Source organism: Oryctolagus cuniculus, chromosome 18 (assembly GCF_051225735.1).
Source record: "Oryctolagus cuniculus isolate XC-2025 breed Fujian yellow rabbit chromosome 18, ASM5122573v1, whole genome shotgun sequence".
Classification (NCBI taxonomy): Eukaryota; Metazoa; Chordata; class Mammalia; order Lagomorpha; family Leporidae; genus Oryctolagus; species Oryctolagus cuniculus.
Genome location: NC_142884.1, coordinates 68,893,387 through 68,913,284, shown reverse-complemented (window position 1 = coordinate 68,913,284; position 19,898 = coordinate 68,893,387). Strand labels below are relative to the sequence as shown.

Sequence of the window (19,898 nt, the reverse complement as noted above, 5' to 3'; positions counted from 1 at the left end):
TTTAATAGTCTAATTTTTCATAATTTGAATTTTTAAAGACCCACTTTCTTTGAATAACAAAATCCAGGAAGAAGCTCACGGTGTTTTTTGTTCTAACACACACAACTCACGGAGTCACACTCCCAACTAAGTATTTCTATTAACGGACATCAGGATTCTCTAAACTGCCCTGGCATCTAAACATTCTCATCTAACTAGAGACCAAGACGTACTTACTCTGTCTCTGTCGGTATGGGAACGAAAATGCTCGTTTCATTCAAAACTACTCTTCACTCAACTTAGAAGACTGCAGTAAGTGATCACAAACCCACTGGCTAAGCAGAAAATGTTTACAAGTTTGGGATATAAACGAAAAGATCTGAAAAATGTTGGGAAACCCAGGGTGCGCATTGTGATGCTGTGGGTTAAGCCTCTACTTGCAATGCCTGCGTCCCCTATCAGAGTGCCAGTTGGAACCCTGGCTGCTCTATTTCCAAACGAGCTTCCTGTGAATGCACTCTGGGAGACAACATATGACCGCAAAGTGCTTGGACCCTTGCCACCTGCGCCAGAGACCCGGATGGAGTTTCAGGCTCCCAGCTTTGACCTGGCCCAGCCCTGCAAGTTGTGCTCATTTGAGGAGGGAACCAGTGGATAGAAGACCTCTCTCTTTCTCTCTGTACTTCAAGTTTAGGAAATTAAATAAAATTTGTAAAGATCTGTAGAGTCAAAGCCATTTAAAAAATTATGTAAGACATAAAGTTAATTATAATTTCTTTCCAAATACATCTTACCTTATTTTTCCCATCTTAAAAAATGCTAGTGACTTTCCTTTTGAAAAAAAAAATACCCTGGGTCTTTCGTAGCAGGAAGTATGAAAAATGAAAAAAAAGCCAAGAGCGTGAGCTGCCAGAGTAGAGTTCTACCTGGCCATGTGACATTGATGAGGGGAGTTACCAGAAAAATGAACTATGCATGGCTGCCGCCACCAGCAAGTCAACAGCACAGCAAACATAGCATTCTTGCTTGAAGCAGCTGCCTCCATGCACACCCCCAACACCGGACAAAATTCCCCTCTCTAAATTGCCTTCCTGGTAGAAAGATGTATTGACCCTCTGGAGTTGTAAACAACAATTTCAAAACAACAGTTCATTATGAGAGCCAAGAACAGATACCCAGCTGGTTAAAAACCACTGATGTTGACTCTGCCTCTACATGTTCCTTGGATTTTAACTCATCTTCTGTAATTCTGAACCAATCAGTACTTAAATATATTCTGGGTGTTATTTTTTTTTCTGTTTTTCTTTTGAACCTGATTCAAAAGTTAATTTTCAGCTAGGATAGGCACAATTTTGGAGAGGAATTTATTCAGCTGAGAATCTACTTTGAGGTGGCTTTTTGTTCTCTCCCACAGTCAAAAGAAACCAGATATTATCTAAGGCACATCAAGCCTATTTCTGATGTCCATTTTACAGCTATTTCTTTGCTTAGACATTCTAATCTCTAGGCAAGAATACAAGAAAACACAAAATACCAAGTCCACAATGAACACATCTGTCTTCTTCAAAGTTATTAGCTGACCTTTTTTTTTTTTTTTTTTTTTTTTTTACTGTTCTAGATGGCAGTAGCTGTTTGAATACTCTAACACTCTAATTTATTTGGGGATGCATATGTCTGGTACTGTTCTAGGCGCTGTGGCAGCCAGAGATAGAGGTACAGTTTCTGCAAGTGTATCTAATATAGAAGCAGCTGAGTGAACAGATACGAGACAGGAAGATCAAGGTTAGGGTTTTCCAAAAGTGTTAAGGGACAGCTGCTGCTTGAATGACTCACAGACTGGAAAGTATAAGGCCCTAGTTTTAAAGAGCAAAGAGATAAAACCAAGAGGCATAGTTGGACCAGTGATGAATTAAAAAAACAACAACAAGATTCTCATGACTGCCATATAGAGATTTGTAATACGGCTACAGTCTGCTCCTGGAGGGACAAGTCGGTACGTGAAGGGAAGATGCTAAACATCTTCAGGGAACCACTTAAGAGAAGTGCTGTAGAGGACGAGCGTGGGCATCAAGTGCTGCGGAGGAGTCTACAGGGACTTCAACATGAAAGTTCAGGAGTTGTGCTGAAGCCCATGTATATCTTTTTTTTTTTTAATTTAGTAAATATAAGCTGACCTACTTTTAGAAGGAATTGGACGCCTTTCTTTTGAAACATTATATATGAAAATTAAGCTAAGTCTGTAAACTAGGGAATATTAAGTGTTACTTGTGTGATTAGAACAGGAACCTTCCTAATTAAGTAAATACTTAAATTAGATACAATCACCTTTAAGTACAACATTTCACGTGTTTCATATTAAAACTAACTTATGGCCGGCGCCGCGGCTCACTAGGCTAATCCTCCGCCTTACAGCGCCCACACACTGGGTTCTAGTCCCGGTCAGGGCGCCGGATTCTGTCCCGGTTGCCCCTCTTCCAGGCCAGCTCTCTGCTGTGGCCTGGGAGTGCAGTGGAGGATGGCCCAAGTCCTTGGGCCCTGCACCCCATGGGAGACCAGGAGAAGCACCTGGCTCCTGGCTTCAGATCAGCGCGGTGCGCTGGCTGCAGCGTGCCAGCCGCGGCGGCCATTGGAGGGTGAACCAATGGCAAAGGAAGACCTTTCTGTCTCTCTTTCTCTCACTGTCCACTCTGCCTGTCAAAAAAACAAAAAACAAAAGACAAAAAACAAAAAAACAAACAAACAAAAAAAAAACCCAAACAAAACTAACTTACAGAAGGCTTCATGGAACTGGCTGAAACTGAGAAACAAGTCTTTGAACTGCTGCTCTCTGTACAATGAATGCTTCCACAGTAATGAAAGCATTGTTACTTTAGGTAGTTAAAACACTCTCACACATGTAATAATATCTATGCTGTTTAGCTAGCCAACTTTATTTTACAGTTCCACAGCAGAGAGAAAATGAAGTAAAGACTTTTCTTGAATTGCGACTAATTTGAAAGAATTTTAGGGCCTGCACCGTCTCAGAGGGAGGAAGAGGCAGAACAGAGCTCCACAGGCAACAGCAGAAGGTGGTGCAGGTCCTTAGCAGAGTGGGTTGCATGGATAAGGTATGTAAAATGCCGCCAGCTACACCAGGAGCAGAACTGAAGGCAGGACTGTGCTGTGGGCTTAGTGAGTAAAGCTGCCACTTGCAGTGCCAGCAGCACATATGGGCACAGGTTCCAGTCCTGGCTGCTGCACTTCCGATCCAGCTCCCTGTGATGGCCTGGGAAGGCAGTAGAAGATGGCCCAACTCCTTGGGCCCCTGCACCCACGTGGGAGACCCGGAGGAAGCTCCTGGCTCCTGGCTTCGGATCGGCCCAGCTCCAGCCAATGCAGCCATTTGGGGAGTGAACCAGGGGATGGAAGAATTTTCTCTCCCTCTCTGTCTCTGTCTCTCTGTAATTTGATCTTTCAAATAAATAAATAAATCTTTAAAAAGACAAATTAACATCAAGGGAATCAGGTGCCCTGTTATTATCCCAACAAAAACCAACCATGGAGGATCATTCTAACTAGTGAGTAATCAATAAAATCATAATCGGCATATATTCTTCAATTAAATTCAATGCAGGGTACTACACGTTTAAAATTCCTTTGGGACTGCCTCCAGAATTAAAAAAAAATTCTACAACAGGATCCACATAGTTATCCACATGATGGAAGAAGATGTACTGACTATTTAATTCCATATATAATATAAAAAACAAAAACCCCAATTTGGGAAAGCTAATATAGTTTTCAGTTAAAATTATAAGTGCTTTTTAAAACATTGTTAAAGTTTTATTTAGCTCATTGATAGAATAGCCATCCTAATAGATTTGCAGAGACAGAAGGTAGGTTAGTGGTTTCCTAGGGTTGGCAGACAGACGCGGCCACTGAGGAAGAGTGGTTACTATAGTCTTTCCCTAAAGTAAATGTTAAAAATATATTGAAATGCTGATGTGAGCGACATTACAGCAGCAAATGCATCTTCAAAATTGTTATAAACCACTGGAAGTCAACAGGAAAATACAGATTTTAGCAGAAATAGTTTTTTTTATTTATATAAAGGGAACAAATTTCATGTATTACACAAACGCAGTTCTAAGAACATAATGATACTTCCCGTCCTGCCCTCCCTCCTTCCCTTAGTACCATATTTTTCCTTTCATATTTTTATTTTAATATTTGCAATGACATAATTTCAATATACTTTATAATCACTACCTGAATCCTCCATGAAATAAAGAATTCAACCAGTAGTGAGTAGAAAAACCAGTGTTCTTTGGGAGTGTAGACAAGAGCTATAAACAACAAGGAAATCTCAGAATGTCGACCATCACTCATATACATTACTTTTTTCTACCCTATATATCAGTTACCACAAATCAGAGAAAACACATGATATTCGTCTTTTTAGGACTGGCTTAGAAAGATTAATTACATGCTACATTATCAGAACATGAAAGCCAATGTATTGGTTTTATAATTCACGGCTTTCTCTTTTCAGCACTTCCATTCTTATTTTCAACCATTTATGAACCTCAACAGGAGTCAATACCAGCAAAATAAAAATGAAATCTGGTGGGAAATAATTAGTTTGTGCATAGTGTATCAGAATAAAAGACAACAAAGCTGTTGCCAGCTGTTTTCATAGAGCAAACAGTCCCCTACCCCACAGACACACACTCAGTAAGGTTGGGGTGGCAAACAGAAGTAAAATCTCACCTTTTGAAGGCAGAACAACAGGGGTGTTACTATATGCAAAGGATTTTACAATCTGTGAAGGGACCATTTCTTGTCATTATTCTTATATTAGTTTTGTGCAAAAACTGTTTTGACAGTAACAGCAATTGCACGGATTATGTGTCTACACAAACATAGTCAAACATAAAATTTTATTTTAGAAGAAGATAGAAATACAGAATTTTGGAGCAGATATCCAATCACATTTAACCTAGATGTAATATGATAGAATCTGAGTCTGGGTTTCCCAGGGAAAAAAAGGTTCAACTATCAGAAGACAAGTTTTGAGAAATCCAGCTTATTCAAATGACACCAAATTGTCATTCTTAGTTTGAAGAAAACTAAATCAGCAACTGTTGAATTAGAATTAAGTAAGAGCTTTTCACTAACTATAAACAAAAAAAAAAACTATTTTTCCATTGTTTATATAAAGTCAAAAGTAATTCAACATTCATATTATACTCTTTTTAAAAAGTTTTGACATACATTAAACTATAAAGAAGGCATTTTAGCAGTGAACCAGCCAACGGAAGTCTGATATCTCCCTCCCTGACCCCCCACTCCCCACCCTCCCACTCCGCATTTCAAATAAAAAAATATATAAAATAAAAATAAAAATTTTAAAAAATAAGCAACAAGGCACTTCTATAATTTAGCACATCACAGTCCATTAGCAAGTTGGTGCCTTGCACTTTTTTTCAGGCACAGATAATACTTTTATATAGACATCTTCAAAAAGTCCATGGATGAGCAGAGCTGGCAGGCTCCAAATGCAAAGATATGGAAATGCTAATTGCCTGATTTGACCAGTTATTCTGTATATATGAGATGAAATAATGCACTATACCCCATAAAATACCAAAGTATTACACGGTAATCAAAAATTTTAAAAATAGAAAAATCTATTTAAAGATATTAAGGATGTCTGTGTCCGGCGCAGTGGTTAAGACGCTGCTTGGGATGCTTGTGTCCTGTACTAAAGTGACTGAGTTCAAGCCCCATTCCTGCTCTCGGTTCCACAGCTGCCTGCCAATGCGCATCTTCACATGCAGAAGACGACGGCTCAATCTGCTGAGTCCTGGCCATGGACACAGGAGACTAGACTGTGTTCCCAGCTCCTGGTTTAATCCTGGGCCTGTCCTGGTAATCGTGGGCATTTAGGGAGTGAATGAACAGACAGGAGAATCTCTCTCTCTTTCTCTCTCTCTCTCTCTTTTTCTCTTTCTCTGTCCGCCTTTCAAATAAATAGAGATAAATAAATTTTTGAAAAGATAAAAGCCAGAATTTAAAAAAAATTTTTTTAAATATAAAGAAATATTAACTTTTTCAGGTACCCTCATATTAATTAATTATATAAAATACTTCATTAGACCATAATTGAAAATAAAAATTAGTGTATTATTCATAATGAAATACTCATTGGCTAATAACTCCTAATTTAGGACTTAATTACAAATTCTTAAATGGTATTTTGTACAAATAGATACTTTGTGTAAATATGTAATGGATAAAACATAATGCCTAATGTGAACACTAAACATGGCTATGTCGTCACATTATATGCATGTTTCCCTAACACCTTCACTGTTCCACAGTTTTTTTTTAAAGATTTATTTTATTTATTTGAGAGGTAGAGTTACAGAAAAGGAGAGATTTGATTTTCTATCCACTAGTTCACTCCCCAAATGGCTGCAATGGCCAGAGGTGGGAAGATCCAAAGCCAGGAGCCAGGAGCTTGTTCCAGGTTTCCCATGTGGGTGCAGGACCCAAGGACTTGCGCCATCTTCTGCTGGTTTCAGAATTTCCAGAATCTTCTACTGGATCAGAAGAGGAGCAGCTGGGACTTGAACCGGTGCCCATATGGGATGCAGGCACAGTAGGCGGTGGCTTTACCTGCCATGTCACAGCACCAGCCCCTGTCCCATACTTTGAGAAGACTGACACCCTCCCTCTATCCACACGCGTAGCTTCCCATTTACGATGGGTAAACTTCCTGAATCACCTTCCTTCAGAAAACAGAGGGCAGGCTTGACTTTCTATAAGCTCCCAGGACGACACCTGCTCACCCGCTGACATCAGCCCCTATGTTCTACATCCTCTCCTCCTACCATCGATCAGCTGCCCCCACTCCAACAGTTCATCCACTGACTCTCCTCTCAGCATGACATGCTACTAATTCTCCCACCTTAGACAGTCTCATAACCCTACTTTCTTCCCATCCACCACCAAATTTCTCCACTTGTCATCCTCTCAATGTTTCTGAAACCTGTTCCAGCTCTTGCAAAAACATTCCATGACCAAGGTCAACAATGACCCCCACAGGGCCAAGTTCAATGATCAGGTCTCAGTCCTCACTGTACTTTCTCATGTTTTAAAATTAGCTTTTATGTTTAATAATCTTCTATTTATGCAAGGTGAACAAATTTCACATCTTCCATATATATATGTATATATTTATATATATTTGACAGGCAGAGGTAGACAGAGAGAGAGAGACAGAGAGAAAGGTCTTCCTTCCATTGGTTCACCCCCCAAATGGCTGCTACGAAGCCAAGAGCCAGGTGCTTCCTCTTGGTCTCCCATGCGGGTGCAGGGCCCAAGCACTTGGGCCATCCTCCACTGCCTTCCTGGGCCACAGCAGAGAGCTGGACTGGAAGAGGAGCAACTGGGACAGAACCGGCACCCCAACCGGGACTAGAACCTGGGGTGCTGGCGCCGCAGGCAGAGGATTAGCCAAGTGAGCCTCAGCGCTGGCCACGTCTTCCATATATATTTAGGAGCACAGTGATTCTTCCAGCCCTAACCTACCTCCTCCTTCCTTTTTATTCTTTCTTTTTTTTACAATGACACACTTTCAGTTTATTTTATAATCATAAGATTAACCCTCCACTAAGTAAAAAATTCAACAAAGAAAAAAAGAAGAAAAAATCCAGTGACAAGGGCTGTAAACAATAATCAAATCTCAAAATGTCAATTTCTCTCATATACATTTTTGTACTCTGTTAGCACAGATCAGGAAAGACATATTTGTCTTCTTAGGCATGGGTTATTTCACCAAGTATAATGGCTTCCTGTTACATCTAGAGTTGATTGTTCTCTCCTCCTAGAAATACCTATTTTCACTTTTGCCCAAGACAGCCACACTTTCTGCCTTCCTTATCCGTGGTATAATTCTCTGTCTCCTTCCTTGTCCTCACCACCTCAGCCTTACAGCATTGGAATGCCTCAGAGCCCCATTGATAGACTTCTCCATCCACAATAACTCCTGGTCTGTCTTGTTGCTTTAAATGTAACTACTTCACTATACATCTGAAGCCTGGCCCTTCACCCTGACAACTCCACATCTCTACCCAGACGTGGAACTGCACTTCTACCTGAATACGCACAGAAACCGACCTCCTTTTACCCCCTTGCAAGTCCTTGAGCCCATCCGAATCAATGCCATTTCTACCCCTTCACTTGATTCTTGGACCAAACATCTCAGTGTCTTTCTCAACTCTTCCTTTTGCAGCCAACATAAATTCATCAGTAAATCTTGTTTGTTCTCCTTTTAAGCTACACTCATTCCACAGTTCTTACCCTTGCACCCACGGTCCAACCACCATCATCTTTCAGCTGGGCTGGTTATTTGCTCTCACCAATGTTCTTGCTTTGGCCTTATCCTTCTCATTCTCACTCAAATACAAGCTGTATCACACCAGTTCTCTACTCAAAAATCTAATATTCTCCAATCACAATCAGATGAACAGATAACGACTTTGCAAAACCTTCCATGATCTGCCTGGTAGGTTCCTCTCTGAGGTCTACCATTCTCTGCCTCTTCACTCTACTCCAAACACTTTGATCATTTGGCTGTTCCATGAACATACTAGTTACTGTCCATCTCTGTGTGTTTTTCTGGCTTTTCTTTTATGGTTTCAAGGGTATAAACATAGCTTGCTGTTTGATTTCATTTAGATCTTTCTAGAAATACCACTTTCCTAGGGAGTCATTAATGACCATCCTTTTTAAACTGACTCACTCCTCCTTCAACTCTATTTTGTCACAGTTCTGACCCAGCTTCCTGCTCATGTTCCTGAAAGGTAGCAGATGATGGCCAAAATGTTTCAGTCCCTGTCACCCATTTGGGAGACTTGGCTGGAGTTCTTGGTTCCTGGCCTCAGCCTGGCCTAATCCCAGTTTTTCATGGGGGCATTTGGGGACATGAACCAGCAGACGGAAGATCTCTGTCTCTCCTTCTCTGTCATTTGGTCTTTCCAATAAACAAACTCATTTTTTAATTTAAAAAAAAAAGGAAGAAAGAAAGGTTGGAGTAATTCCAACTTGATTATATATTTATCCCAATAAGTCTACTCATATTTTTTGTTAAGTCAGTGGGCAGAATTAAAACAGTGAAGGAGAGGAGAGAAGAAGAGGTGATAAGAAGGTGAATAACCTTAGGAAATTAAAGAAAGGAAGCCCAGTGAGATGAAACAAAGCATAAAGTAAATAAAAGAATTCCTAACAGTGGAGGATCATCAGGCATGGGAGAGCTCACGGAACTGTGCTATCTGTATTATCTTATTATCTGTTGAAATGCAATTGATTCTCACTTCCTTTAAGTAGTTCATATGTAGTCAGCCAAATAGAAGAAAACACTGTCAAATGGAAGAGAAAAGAACCAAATCACTGATCAATAACTTCTTTCAGAGTAAGAGTCTAATTTCTGTAGTTATTTACTGCCTACCTGCACCTTTGATTATTTAATGCATGCTAGGCATCTGTGATTTCTCAAACAGCTGTACTAGTCAATGTTGGAAAATGAAGAAACTAATTTTAGTGACTCGATAATTTCTCAGAACAAGAAACTTAGAACAATCTTCTCTAACTCTGTGGGTTTTAGGAGCACTTTGACAAAACACTAAATTTCAATACAACAAATTAACAGAAAAGAAATGCACTAAATAAAGTAGATTGAAACATTCAAAGTTAAGCATACTGCCTTGCTCACATAAATGTACTGAGAACAGACATTTAGATCATGGTTACAACAACTCTTTTAACATCTTATAAAATGTATACACACTTCTTACCATATTACACCTGTTCCAGGAAAAATTAATGCTCAAAGCACAACCCTCAAATACATCCTTATTTAACTATGGGTCTTTAAGGATAATTATTCCTTCAAGTACTAAGCAACAGCAAGTCACCCAAAGGTGTAGAAAGCAATTTTTTTTTACAACATTCAATACCCAAAGATAAAGGAGCACTCCCCCTGAATCTCAGAGGCAAAGAAAATGTTTCCAGCCTAGTTTATTTTCCAAGTGTTGAAAAGCAACAGGCAGCCTGCTCAGTGCGCAAGAACTCTGAGTGAAAGCTGAAAGAGCCCTTTTGGGGGAAAGAAATTCAAAACCAAAACCACTTCATTATGCACCATCACCAGCCACAAGGACAGCTAGGAAAGCTGTGGAAGATCAGGTGATGGAGTCCCTCAGCGAAGACGAGAACAGGACAAAATGTGCAAACTGGCAAAGGTCACAGAGCGGGACCCAAGAATGTCAGTCGTCCCTAAAGAGGTAAAACATGGGGTTCCTGCACAACCCCAAAAGTCCACCCCTGGGCATGCACTCCAGAGAAGTGAAAACCTCTGCCCCTGCCCCCTCACACACACAGACAGACACACACACACAAAGACACACACACACACCAGGGTGTGCATAGCAGTCTCAATCAAAAGTGAAAGCAGCCCAAACATCCATCAACTGCAGTGTACCAATATAATAGAGTTATTCATTTATAGAGAAGATTGACATATTTATATATGCGTCATCATGCAAGAACCTTGCCAATACGAGGCCAGGTGAAAGGAACCAACCATGAGAGACCACATATGGTATGCTCTTGTCTCTGTGAAATCTCCAGAATAAGCAGACCTGCAGAGCTGGAGGAGTAGCTGGTGGTCACCCACAGCTGTAGTGGGGGTGGGGAACGGGAGAGCACCTGATCCATGGGGCAAGATTTGTACTGGGGGTTATGAAAATGATTGCAAATGCAGTAAAATGAAGAAGTTTACTACAATCACATTAAGCTATACAATTTGAGAGAGTTCACTGTAAGGCCTGTGAATTCTACCTTAATAAAGCTGTTATTCAACACCAAAACCAGTACACAGGTAAAGCAACTACATTTGTTTGGAAATCCTAAAGCGACCAGGTTTCTCAAGCACCTGCAAACCTAGGAAACTATACACTCATGGGTGGTTCTAGAGGGGAAAATATTGGAAAACATTAACTACCTGACAACAAAAACAAGAACAAATCAAAACTAAAAACATTCAAGAATGCGATCACCAATAACTGAACTAGTAGCCTGCATTTAAAAATCAAAAACTATATGAACAAAATCATCAAAAGCAAAAATTGAGAGGACAGAAAAGAGGGAGAGCAAACGAGTGCTAATCATCTCATTTATCACCATAGAAATTTAAATTTTTAGCATAAAATTCAGTGGCTCTATAATCTTAAAGTTTTCATGACTTCTTTTTTTATATTTAGCAGGATCATATAAGTTGAAAATATATTTGTTAGATACAGAAATAATATAAAGCAATTCCAATGGCTTTACTTTGGTTTTTTATTCTATATCAATTTTAATTAATAAAGATTTACAGATTCATGTCTAAATCTCTTTTTTCTATTCTACTGTCCACAGCAGTGAGGTTCTCAAACTGGAGCAATTCTGTACCTCAGAAATATAAGAGGGCTTTGAAAAGCGCATGGAAGGTTCATACTACCTTTTCATTCCATTTCCATGATCTTTTTGAAGCCCTTCAACTTAGACAACATTTGGAGACAAGTTTGGTTGTCGTAATTAGAGGAAAGGGTTACTGGTGTTTATGAAAGTGTCACAATTAAGTCACTCATAGGACCACATGTTGAGTGAAGTAAGCCAGACCCAGAAAGACGAGTACCCTATGTTCTCCTTTACGTGTGAGAGTTAAATTTAAGAAAGAAAAGAAAGAAATGTCTGTGTGTATCAGTATCGCACAAACATAGTTTTCTAAAACTTTGCTTTATGCCTTTGTCCAATCAGTGGTTAAGAATGTTACACTACTATAGTTTTAATGATCTGTGATTACTTTAAATTTACTGCATTATGGGTGAAGTGGTCATTTTTTCCATTCAATTATTGTTTATAGCCATTGTATATATTCCTACTAAACCAGAGTTTCTTGCTTTTTACTTGTTAAATTTCTTATTTGGTAGAATATTAAATTTTTTATTGTAATATAAATTTAAACTGTTATCTCAAAAACTAAAAAAAAAAGACAGAAAGAAAGGGAAAAGAAAGGAAGCTGGGAGGAGAGAGGGGGAGGGAGGAAGGGAATATCATTACGTTCTTAGAATTGTATCTACAACTCACATTGAAGCTGTTAAAAACTCATCGTAAATTAAAACAACAGAAAAACGGATTCAAGCTTTGCATGCATGCATACAAAACCAGCACAACAGGATGGGTTTCTAGTCCCAAAATGGAAGTGTTTCAATGTCTTCAAATAATTTTTGTTCCCTCACATTTATAAAATGTTTCAAATATCAGTTATTCATTACTAATGGATGCTTTTCCAAATTAACAAAAAGATAAAACAAGAGCCAGTGTTGTTGCACAGCAAACAATGAAGCCAACACCCCTGCTGTCGCTCCCCCTCTTCGTGGAGGAAAGACACAGGACCCTGCGTTGTTCTTTTGTCTGCTCGGCCCTCCCCGGGTTTGCTGCTGGTTCTTCCTGGGTTGGCTACTGACCCTTCCACCTCCGTGGAAGGGCGGTTCCCCCTGCCACTTTCCCCACTTCCGCGGGGAGCGGCACACCGCCGGCCGGCTCTCTCGGGGGCTGCTCAGGTGTTCCCTTTAGATGTTCCTGGTGCATGGTGTCTCTTTCCTCCTTTATAGTCCTCTTCCACCAATCCCAACTCTGCTACCCACTCGCCAAGTACGCTGCTCTCCTCCAATCAGGAGCAGGTCCTGCTGTTTATTGGTTGAACTGGAGGCAGCTGTGTAGAAGCTGTTTCCTCCTCTCCCAGCACCATATTGTGGGAGAGCAGATGCATAGAATAAGTCTTAATTCCAGTAACAGTCTAGTCCGAGTTGCTCCCAGTTGCTCCCCACACCTGCAACACCAGCATCCTACATGGGTGCTGGCTCGAATCCTAGTTTCTCTACTTCTGTATCCAGCTTCCTGCTTTCATGCCTGGGAGAGCAGCAGAAGATGGCCCAAGAGATTGGGCTCCTGTCACACATATGGAAGACCCAGATGGAGTTCCAAGCTCCTGGTTTTAGCATGGTCCAAACCTGACCATTGGGGCCATCTGGGGAGTTAATCAGTGTCTGAAAGATCTCTCTCTCTCTCTCTCTCTCTCTCTGTATCTCTCTTATCTCTCTGCCTGTCTCTCTCTCTCTCTCTAACTCTGCCTTTCAAACAAATAAATCTTTGAAAAATAAAAACAAAACAAAATGTACCATAAAATATTCTTTTTATAAGAAACAGAAAGTATCTAAGTTTTATGAAAGATCTGTATTATTAAGGATGAAATGCAAGTGGGATTCGTATTAAGAAAAACCATGGCCAGCACCGCGGCTCACTAGCTAATCCTCCGCCTGTGGCATCAGCACTCCAGGTTCTAGTCCCAGTTCTGGTGCCGGTTCTGTCCCGGTTGCTCCTCTTCCAGTCCAGCTCTCTGCTGTGGCCCAGGAGGGCAGTGGAGGATGGCACCCACATGGGAGACCAGGAGGAGGCACTTGGCTCCTGGCTTTGGATCAGCACAGCACAGCGCATCGGCCATAGTGGCCATTGGCGGGGGGTGAACCAATGGAAGGAAGACTTTTCTCTCTGTCTCTCTCTCTTGCTGTCTAACTCTGCCTGTCAAAAAAAAAAAAGAAAAAAGAAAAGGAAAACATACCATTATTTGAAAACACCTTTTCTACCACAAGCTGAGGTGTATTAATGACTCAGATGGTACTAAATACACTTTTAACTCTGCGTTTTTAAAAATCAAAATCAGTTTTCAATATAATATAAACTGCTTTCAATGAAAGTATATTTCTACTTATCATTTAACTGTTTATACAATCAAAAACTTATTCTAGTCTCTACCCAATAATTCGCAAGCTATAAGTTCTTTGATTGTATATAATGGGTCATCCTCTTTGTTGATTATCTCTCATGTCATAGGCAATGCACTAAGTACCAGGACCACAAGAATAAATGAGCAATGGACCACGCTCTGGCAGGGTTCAACAATAATTAAAAGTCAGCGTGAGAAATACATCTCTGTGTATTCAAAAATCTATGCATGGATTGCAATCTTCTTGCACCAAAAATAAACTTATGTTTTAAGTCCATTTTCCATGAATTTATTGAAGACTCCTCCTGTCCGTTGAACACTTTGTGAGTGCAGAGATCTATAGAAGGCCTTGTGGAGGAAGAATTTTAATCTAAATGTGAAAAGATTCGATGTGGGGACATGAAGACGAAGGAGAGTGAGTGAAGAACGGAAGCTAGACGCTCCCACTGTTCAAGAATCCTCTCCATGTTGTAAGACTCATACAATAGTGCAAGGTCCTCCTAGGTATCTTCCTGTCACATGTCAAAAAACAGTAATAAACAAAACATTTAGTCCTATGTGTCATCAGTGCCGGTCTGTTCTTTCTCCTTAGCACATGGGGACATACCTGAAGATATAAAACTACAGTTGGCTCTCCTGGGGCCTTACCGCTGCATCATTGGTCTACTTCAGACCCAAACCAATAGCTCAGCTGGAGCCATGACTCTTAAACTACCTGTAGAGAACATGCTTTTCCTTCTTCCCAATTCACCATAAACTGGTGTTTATGTAAAAATGTAATAAAAATAAGTAGCTAGAAAAATGGAAGGAGGAAAACAAAGGCATAGAGAATACCACTCCCCTGTCTGGTTTTTATGACCATTGTGGTCAACACACACAAACTGCTCTCCCAGTTGACATAAATCATTACAAAAAGCTCTCTGGTTTTCTGTACTAACCTCAGCGTGGATGGTAACAGATGTTGCACACTGTCCAGGGCCAGTGCTGAACAGAGCAGTCCTGGACCACCACCACCAGCGGCAGCAACATCTGGAAGCTTGACAGAACTGCTCCTTCCTCCCACACCCCCTGAATCAGAATCCCTGGGGATAAGCAGCAGCTTCCAGGCTATCACAATCTCTCCAGGAGAGTCGATGCATGCTGAAGTAAAGAAATTGCTGGTCTAGGAGACTTCTGATAGCACATAGAAAATAAGGATGTTCCCACGGTCCCGGGAGACAGGAAAGTGCATATACGTGTGCGAGCTGTCTTACTCACAAGCTTCCTACTAACTGATACACTCCATTGATTCTTTCCACCGACCCCTTTACATCTGAAATTGGTGTAAGTCAGAAATATATTTAGGAGGATTCCAGAGGTGTTCTGGAGAATTAGATAAAACCCATGTTAGGGAAACCTTTACCATTTTATGAGTTTTACTTCTGGGATTTTTATAACCCAATTATTTAAAATAAGCAACCATAACTATTCGTAGTAGAACTTTGCTTTTTTCTTTTCCTTTTTTGCTTTTTTCTTTTCCTTTTTTGGTTTTTAATCAGGTACACTGAAGGATAATTTGCATTGAGTAACACAGAGTCATTCTTATCTGTAGTTCTAGGAATTCTGACAAATGCATAAAGCCACAAAACCACCATCACATTCAAAATGTGGAACATTTCCTTTATCTAACAAAAGCTCCCTTGTGCCTCTTTGTAGAATCCCTCTCACCTTCAAGTCTTGTAACAGAGATCCTTCTTCTGTTCCTATGATTTTAACTTATCTAGAATATCTTAGAAATGGACTTATTCAAAGCACTTAGTCGTTTGAGTCTGGCTATTTTCAGCTGGCATGATGCGACAGGTTCATCCACACTGTCGCCTATATCAATATATCAATATGCATAATAGTATTCATTGAGTGAACCACAGTCAAATAGGATGAATAGGCATTCACTAGTTGGTAGACACTGGGTGCTTTACAGTTTTGGGAGACTAAAGCCAATTTAAACATCTGCATAAAGATTTTTCATTTCTCCTGAGTACAATGCTCAGAGAGGAAGTGCTGTGTTATATGGTAAGCATGCATTCAACAATATAAGCAGCTGTCTATAAATTGTTTCCCAAAGTGATGTACTGTTTTACGTTTGCAGCAGGAATGTCTTGCAAATGTCCATGTGTCCTCCAGCCTCATCAGCCCTTGGTATAGAGAGGTTTTTGTTACTTTTTTTTAGATTTAGCCATTATAACAGCTGAATAATTGGTATCGTTTTATGGTATCTCTTTATGTTATCTCTTCATGATTAACGATGTTAAAGATTTTTTGATGGGCTTCTGTAAAATATATGTTTTCTCTGACAAAATACATATGCAAATCTTCTTTCCATTTGCTAATCTGATTATTATTATTATTTCACTATGAGTTATTTATATATTCTAGATCTTAGCATTTAAAAAACAGGTATTTTTCAAATATTTTCTCCCAGTGATTTTTCTTTTCATTTTCTTAGCAGTATCATGCTAAAAGCAGAAGTTTTTAATTTTGGTGAAACCTAATTTATTATTTTTTAAATGGATTGTGCTTTTAGTATTGAATCTGAGAAATTTATGCTCAATCCAAGGTCATTTTCTCCTATATTTTGTGAGATATTTCATAGTTTGAGGTTTTACATTTAAACTCACAATAAATCTTCTTAAATTTTGCAACCACTATGAAGCTTGAGTTTAAATTTTGCAACTATGACAAAGCTTAAGTTGAGATTCCTTTTTTTTTTTTTTCTAATGGGTTCTAATTATTCCAACATGGTTGTTTAGAAAGGGCCACCTTTCAACCATTAGGTTGCCTTGGCAGCTCTGTCAAATTAATCAACCATGTATTTCTAGGCCCTATTTTCTATTCCATTAATCTAATTGTTTGCTTTGATGCCAATATCACATGGAATACTGAGATTTTATAATATGTCTATTTTATTTTATTTTTAAAAGATTTATTTATTTGAAAGGCAGAGTTACAGAGAGAGAGGGAAGGAGAGGCAGAAAGAGACATCTTCCATCTGCTGGTTCACTCCCCAGATGGCCACAATTGCTACAACTGGGCCAGTCCAAAGCCAGGAGCCAGGGGCTTCTGCCAGGTTTCCCATATGCATACAAGGATCCAATCACTTGGGCCATCTTTCATTGCTTTCCAGGAGAATTAACATGGAGCTGGATCAGAAGTGGAGAAGCTGGGACTTCAACCAGCGCCCATATGGGATGCTGCAATCAAAGGTAGAGGCCTTACCTGCTACACCACAACACTGGCCCCTAAAATAAATCTTAATATCAGGTAACATAAGTCTCAAACTTTGTTTTTATTTTTCAAATATTCTTTTTTGACAGGCAGAGTGGACAGTGAGAGAGAGAGACAGAGAGAAAGGTCTTCCTTTGCCATTGGTTCACCCTCCAATGGCCACTGCGGCCGGCACACTGCGGCCGGTGCACCACGCTGATCCGATGGCAGGAGCCAGGTACTTATCCTGGTCTCCCATGGGGTGCAGGGCCCAAGCACTTGGGCCATCCTCCACTGCACTCCCTGGCCACAGCAGAGAGCTGGCCTGGAAGAGGGGCAACCGGGACAGAATCCGGCACCCCAACCGGGACTAGAACCCGGTGTGCCGGCGCCACAAGGTGGAGGATTAGCCTAGTGAGCCGCAGTGCCGGCCTTATTTTTCAAATATTTTATCTGTTGTAGTTTTATTTTCTATAAACATTTTAGAATACGTTTGCCAACTTCTATTCTAAAAAATTCTTGTTGATCAGATTAAGATGGTAAAGTAGGGAGGAAGCTTACTGCTCTAGTCTAGGGGAAGATAGTTTAAAAAAAGCAGAGTGTGCACGCAGTCTCAGAGAAGAGTTCAGGAGGAAACTTCACACAAGTCAGAGGGACACTGTGGACCTACATGGAGGGTGTGGATGTGCACAACTCAGGACTCCAGCAGCCTCCACACCAGCTTTGGTTAGTGAGGCTGCAGCATTGTAAGCTACTGGAAATAAAGCTACAGGAAGAAGAGCCTAGAGGGACTCCAGATAGGAGCCCTGTGGGGAGTAGTGTAACTGCCAAACTAGAGGGAAAAAAAGTAAGGGGCATGTTTCTCTCTCCCCAATCACCCTGCAACTGCATCCTGTAACAAGCCAATAGAGAGTGGGTGCCATTTTGGATATATGTAACTGCTGTGCTGGCCACAGGCCCAGCAACCAGCTGAGCAGAGATAGCTGAGTCTGGCAGGGAGAACTGACAGAGGCTGGGTGGTCATAACTGTGGGAGGCTTGTGTGCCAGGACTGTGAATACACTGAGGCTTTGAGGGAAAGCTCAGGGTAGGGCTGGGACTTCAGGCAGTCACTGTGGGAGGCTCCACATGCTCGGGGCTCCCTGGTTCCCTGGTGAAGGACATTGCTGTAGAATCTTTGCTTACATTGAGGACTGCACAGATCTTTTGTGCACTTCTTGTGGCAACACAGACAAATACTATACCCAGCAGAGCCAGCACTCAGGCACTGGATCTCCTTTGAGGAGAGAAAGTGAGCTGAGTCTATGCCAACAGAGCAGAACAAACATCCTCTCTGATTAAAAAAAAAAAAGGAGATTTACCACTCCCAACCTGGGTGCCACTTGGACACTACCTTCATCCTGGAGCACTGAGCAGAGCTCCCTGGCCACACCCACCACATGCCTCTAGGTATTCACTGAAAAAGTAGACACTCCACTAATCCACAGAGGCATGGTCCAAAGATAAAAGCCAACACAGTGAAAAAACAAAGAAGAAACTAAAGAGTATTTCCACAAATGCTGAATAATAAATGCAACAACTCAAGAAACAAGAAGAAGGAACACAAATAATGCCCCTAAAAGAACAGAACACTTCAATACTAGAGCAGGAAGATGAAGAGACTGAACAAATTCCAGAAATAGAATTTTAAAAATTTATGGTAGGATTACTTAGAAGTAGTCAGAAGCAAATGCATGAACTAATGAAATCTGCACACACAAGAAAATTTCTCCTACAAAATTGAGGACTAAAGAGAAATCAAAATGAAATTTTGGAAATGAAGAATTCAATAGAATAAATAAAAAATGCAGTGGAAAACCATAACAGCAGAATTGGTGAGGCAGAAAAAAGAATATCTGATAGAAGAAAAATTGCTGGAAATTATACAGTCACTTCAAATAAAAGAAGAAATTGGGAAACTAAAAAACACTGTTGGAAATCTACAGGACACTATCAAATGTTCCAACATACGGGTTCTAGGAGTTCCTGAAGGCGTGGAAAGAAAAAAAGGATTAGAAGGCCTTTTTAGTGAAATAATAACAGAAAACTTTCCTAATTTGGAGAAAGAAAGAGACATCCAAGTACAGGAAGCACATAGAACTCCTAGTATACATGACCAGGAAAGATCTTCACCATGACACATTGTATTCAAACTCCCCAGAGTAAAACATAAAGAAAAGATTCTAAAATGTGCATGAGAGAAATGTCAGATTACTTTCAGAGGATCTCCAATTAGACTGACAGCAGAATTCTCATCAGAAACCCTACATACTAGGAGAGAATGCTTAGATATATTCCAAGTCTAAAGAAGAAGAAAAAAAAAAAAACGGTCAACTCAGAATACTATACCCTGTAAAGCTCTCATTTATGAAGGAAGGTGAAGTAAAGACCGTCCATAACAAGCAGAAATTGAAAAAATTGGTCACAATCATCCAGCCTTGTAAAAGATGCTTAAGGATGTGCTTCACAGATGACATGATTCTACATATAGGTGATCCAAAAGACTCCACTAAGAGAATATTGGAACTCATGGAAGAGTTTGGTAAAGTAGCAGGATATAAAATCAATATACGAAAGCAACAGCCTTTGTATACACAATGGCATGGCTGAGAAATAACTTCTGAGATCAATCACATTCACAATGGCTACAAAAATAAATCAAATAACTTGGAATAAATTTAACCAAGGATTTCAAATCTTTCTATGATGAAAATTATAAAACATTGAATAATAATATAGAAGATACAAAAAATGGAAAAAATTCCGTG

The 19,898-nt window shown here is 40.1% G+C and overlaps 1 protein-coding gene across 1 annotated transcript in view; it reads right to left on the bottom strand.

Annotated features, from left to right (window-relative positions):
* The window catches only part of CNTNAP4 (contactin associated protein family member 4), a 300,407-nt gene that overhangs the window by 38,522 nt on the left and 241,987 nt on the right, over nt 1-19,898 (bottom strand). The window lies entirely within an intron of this gene.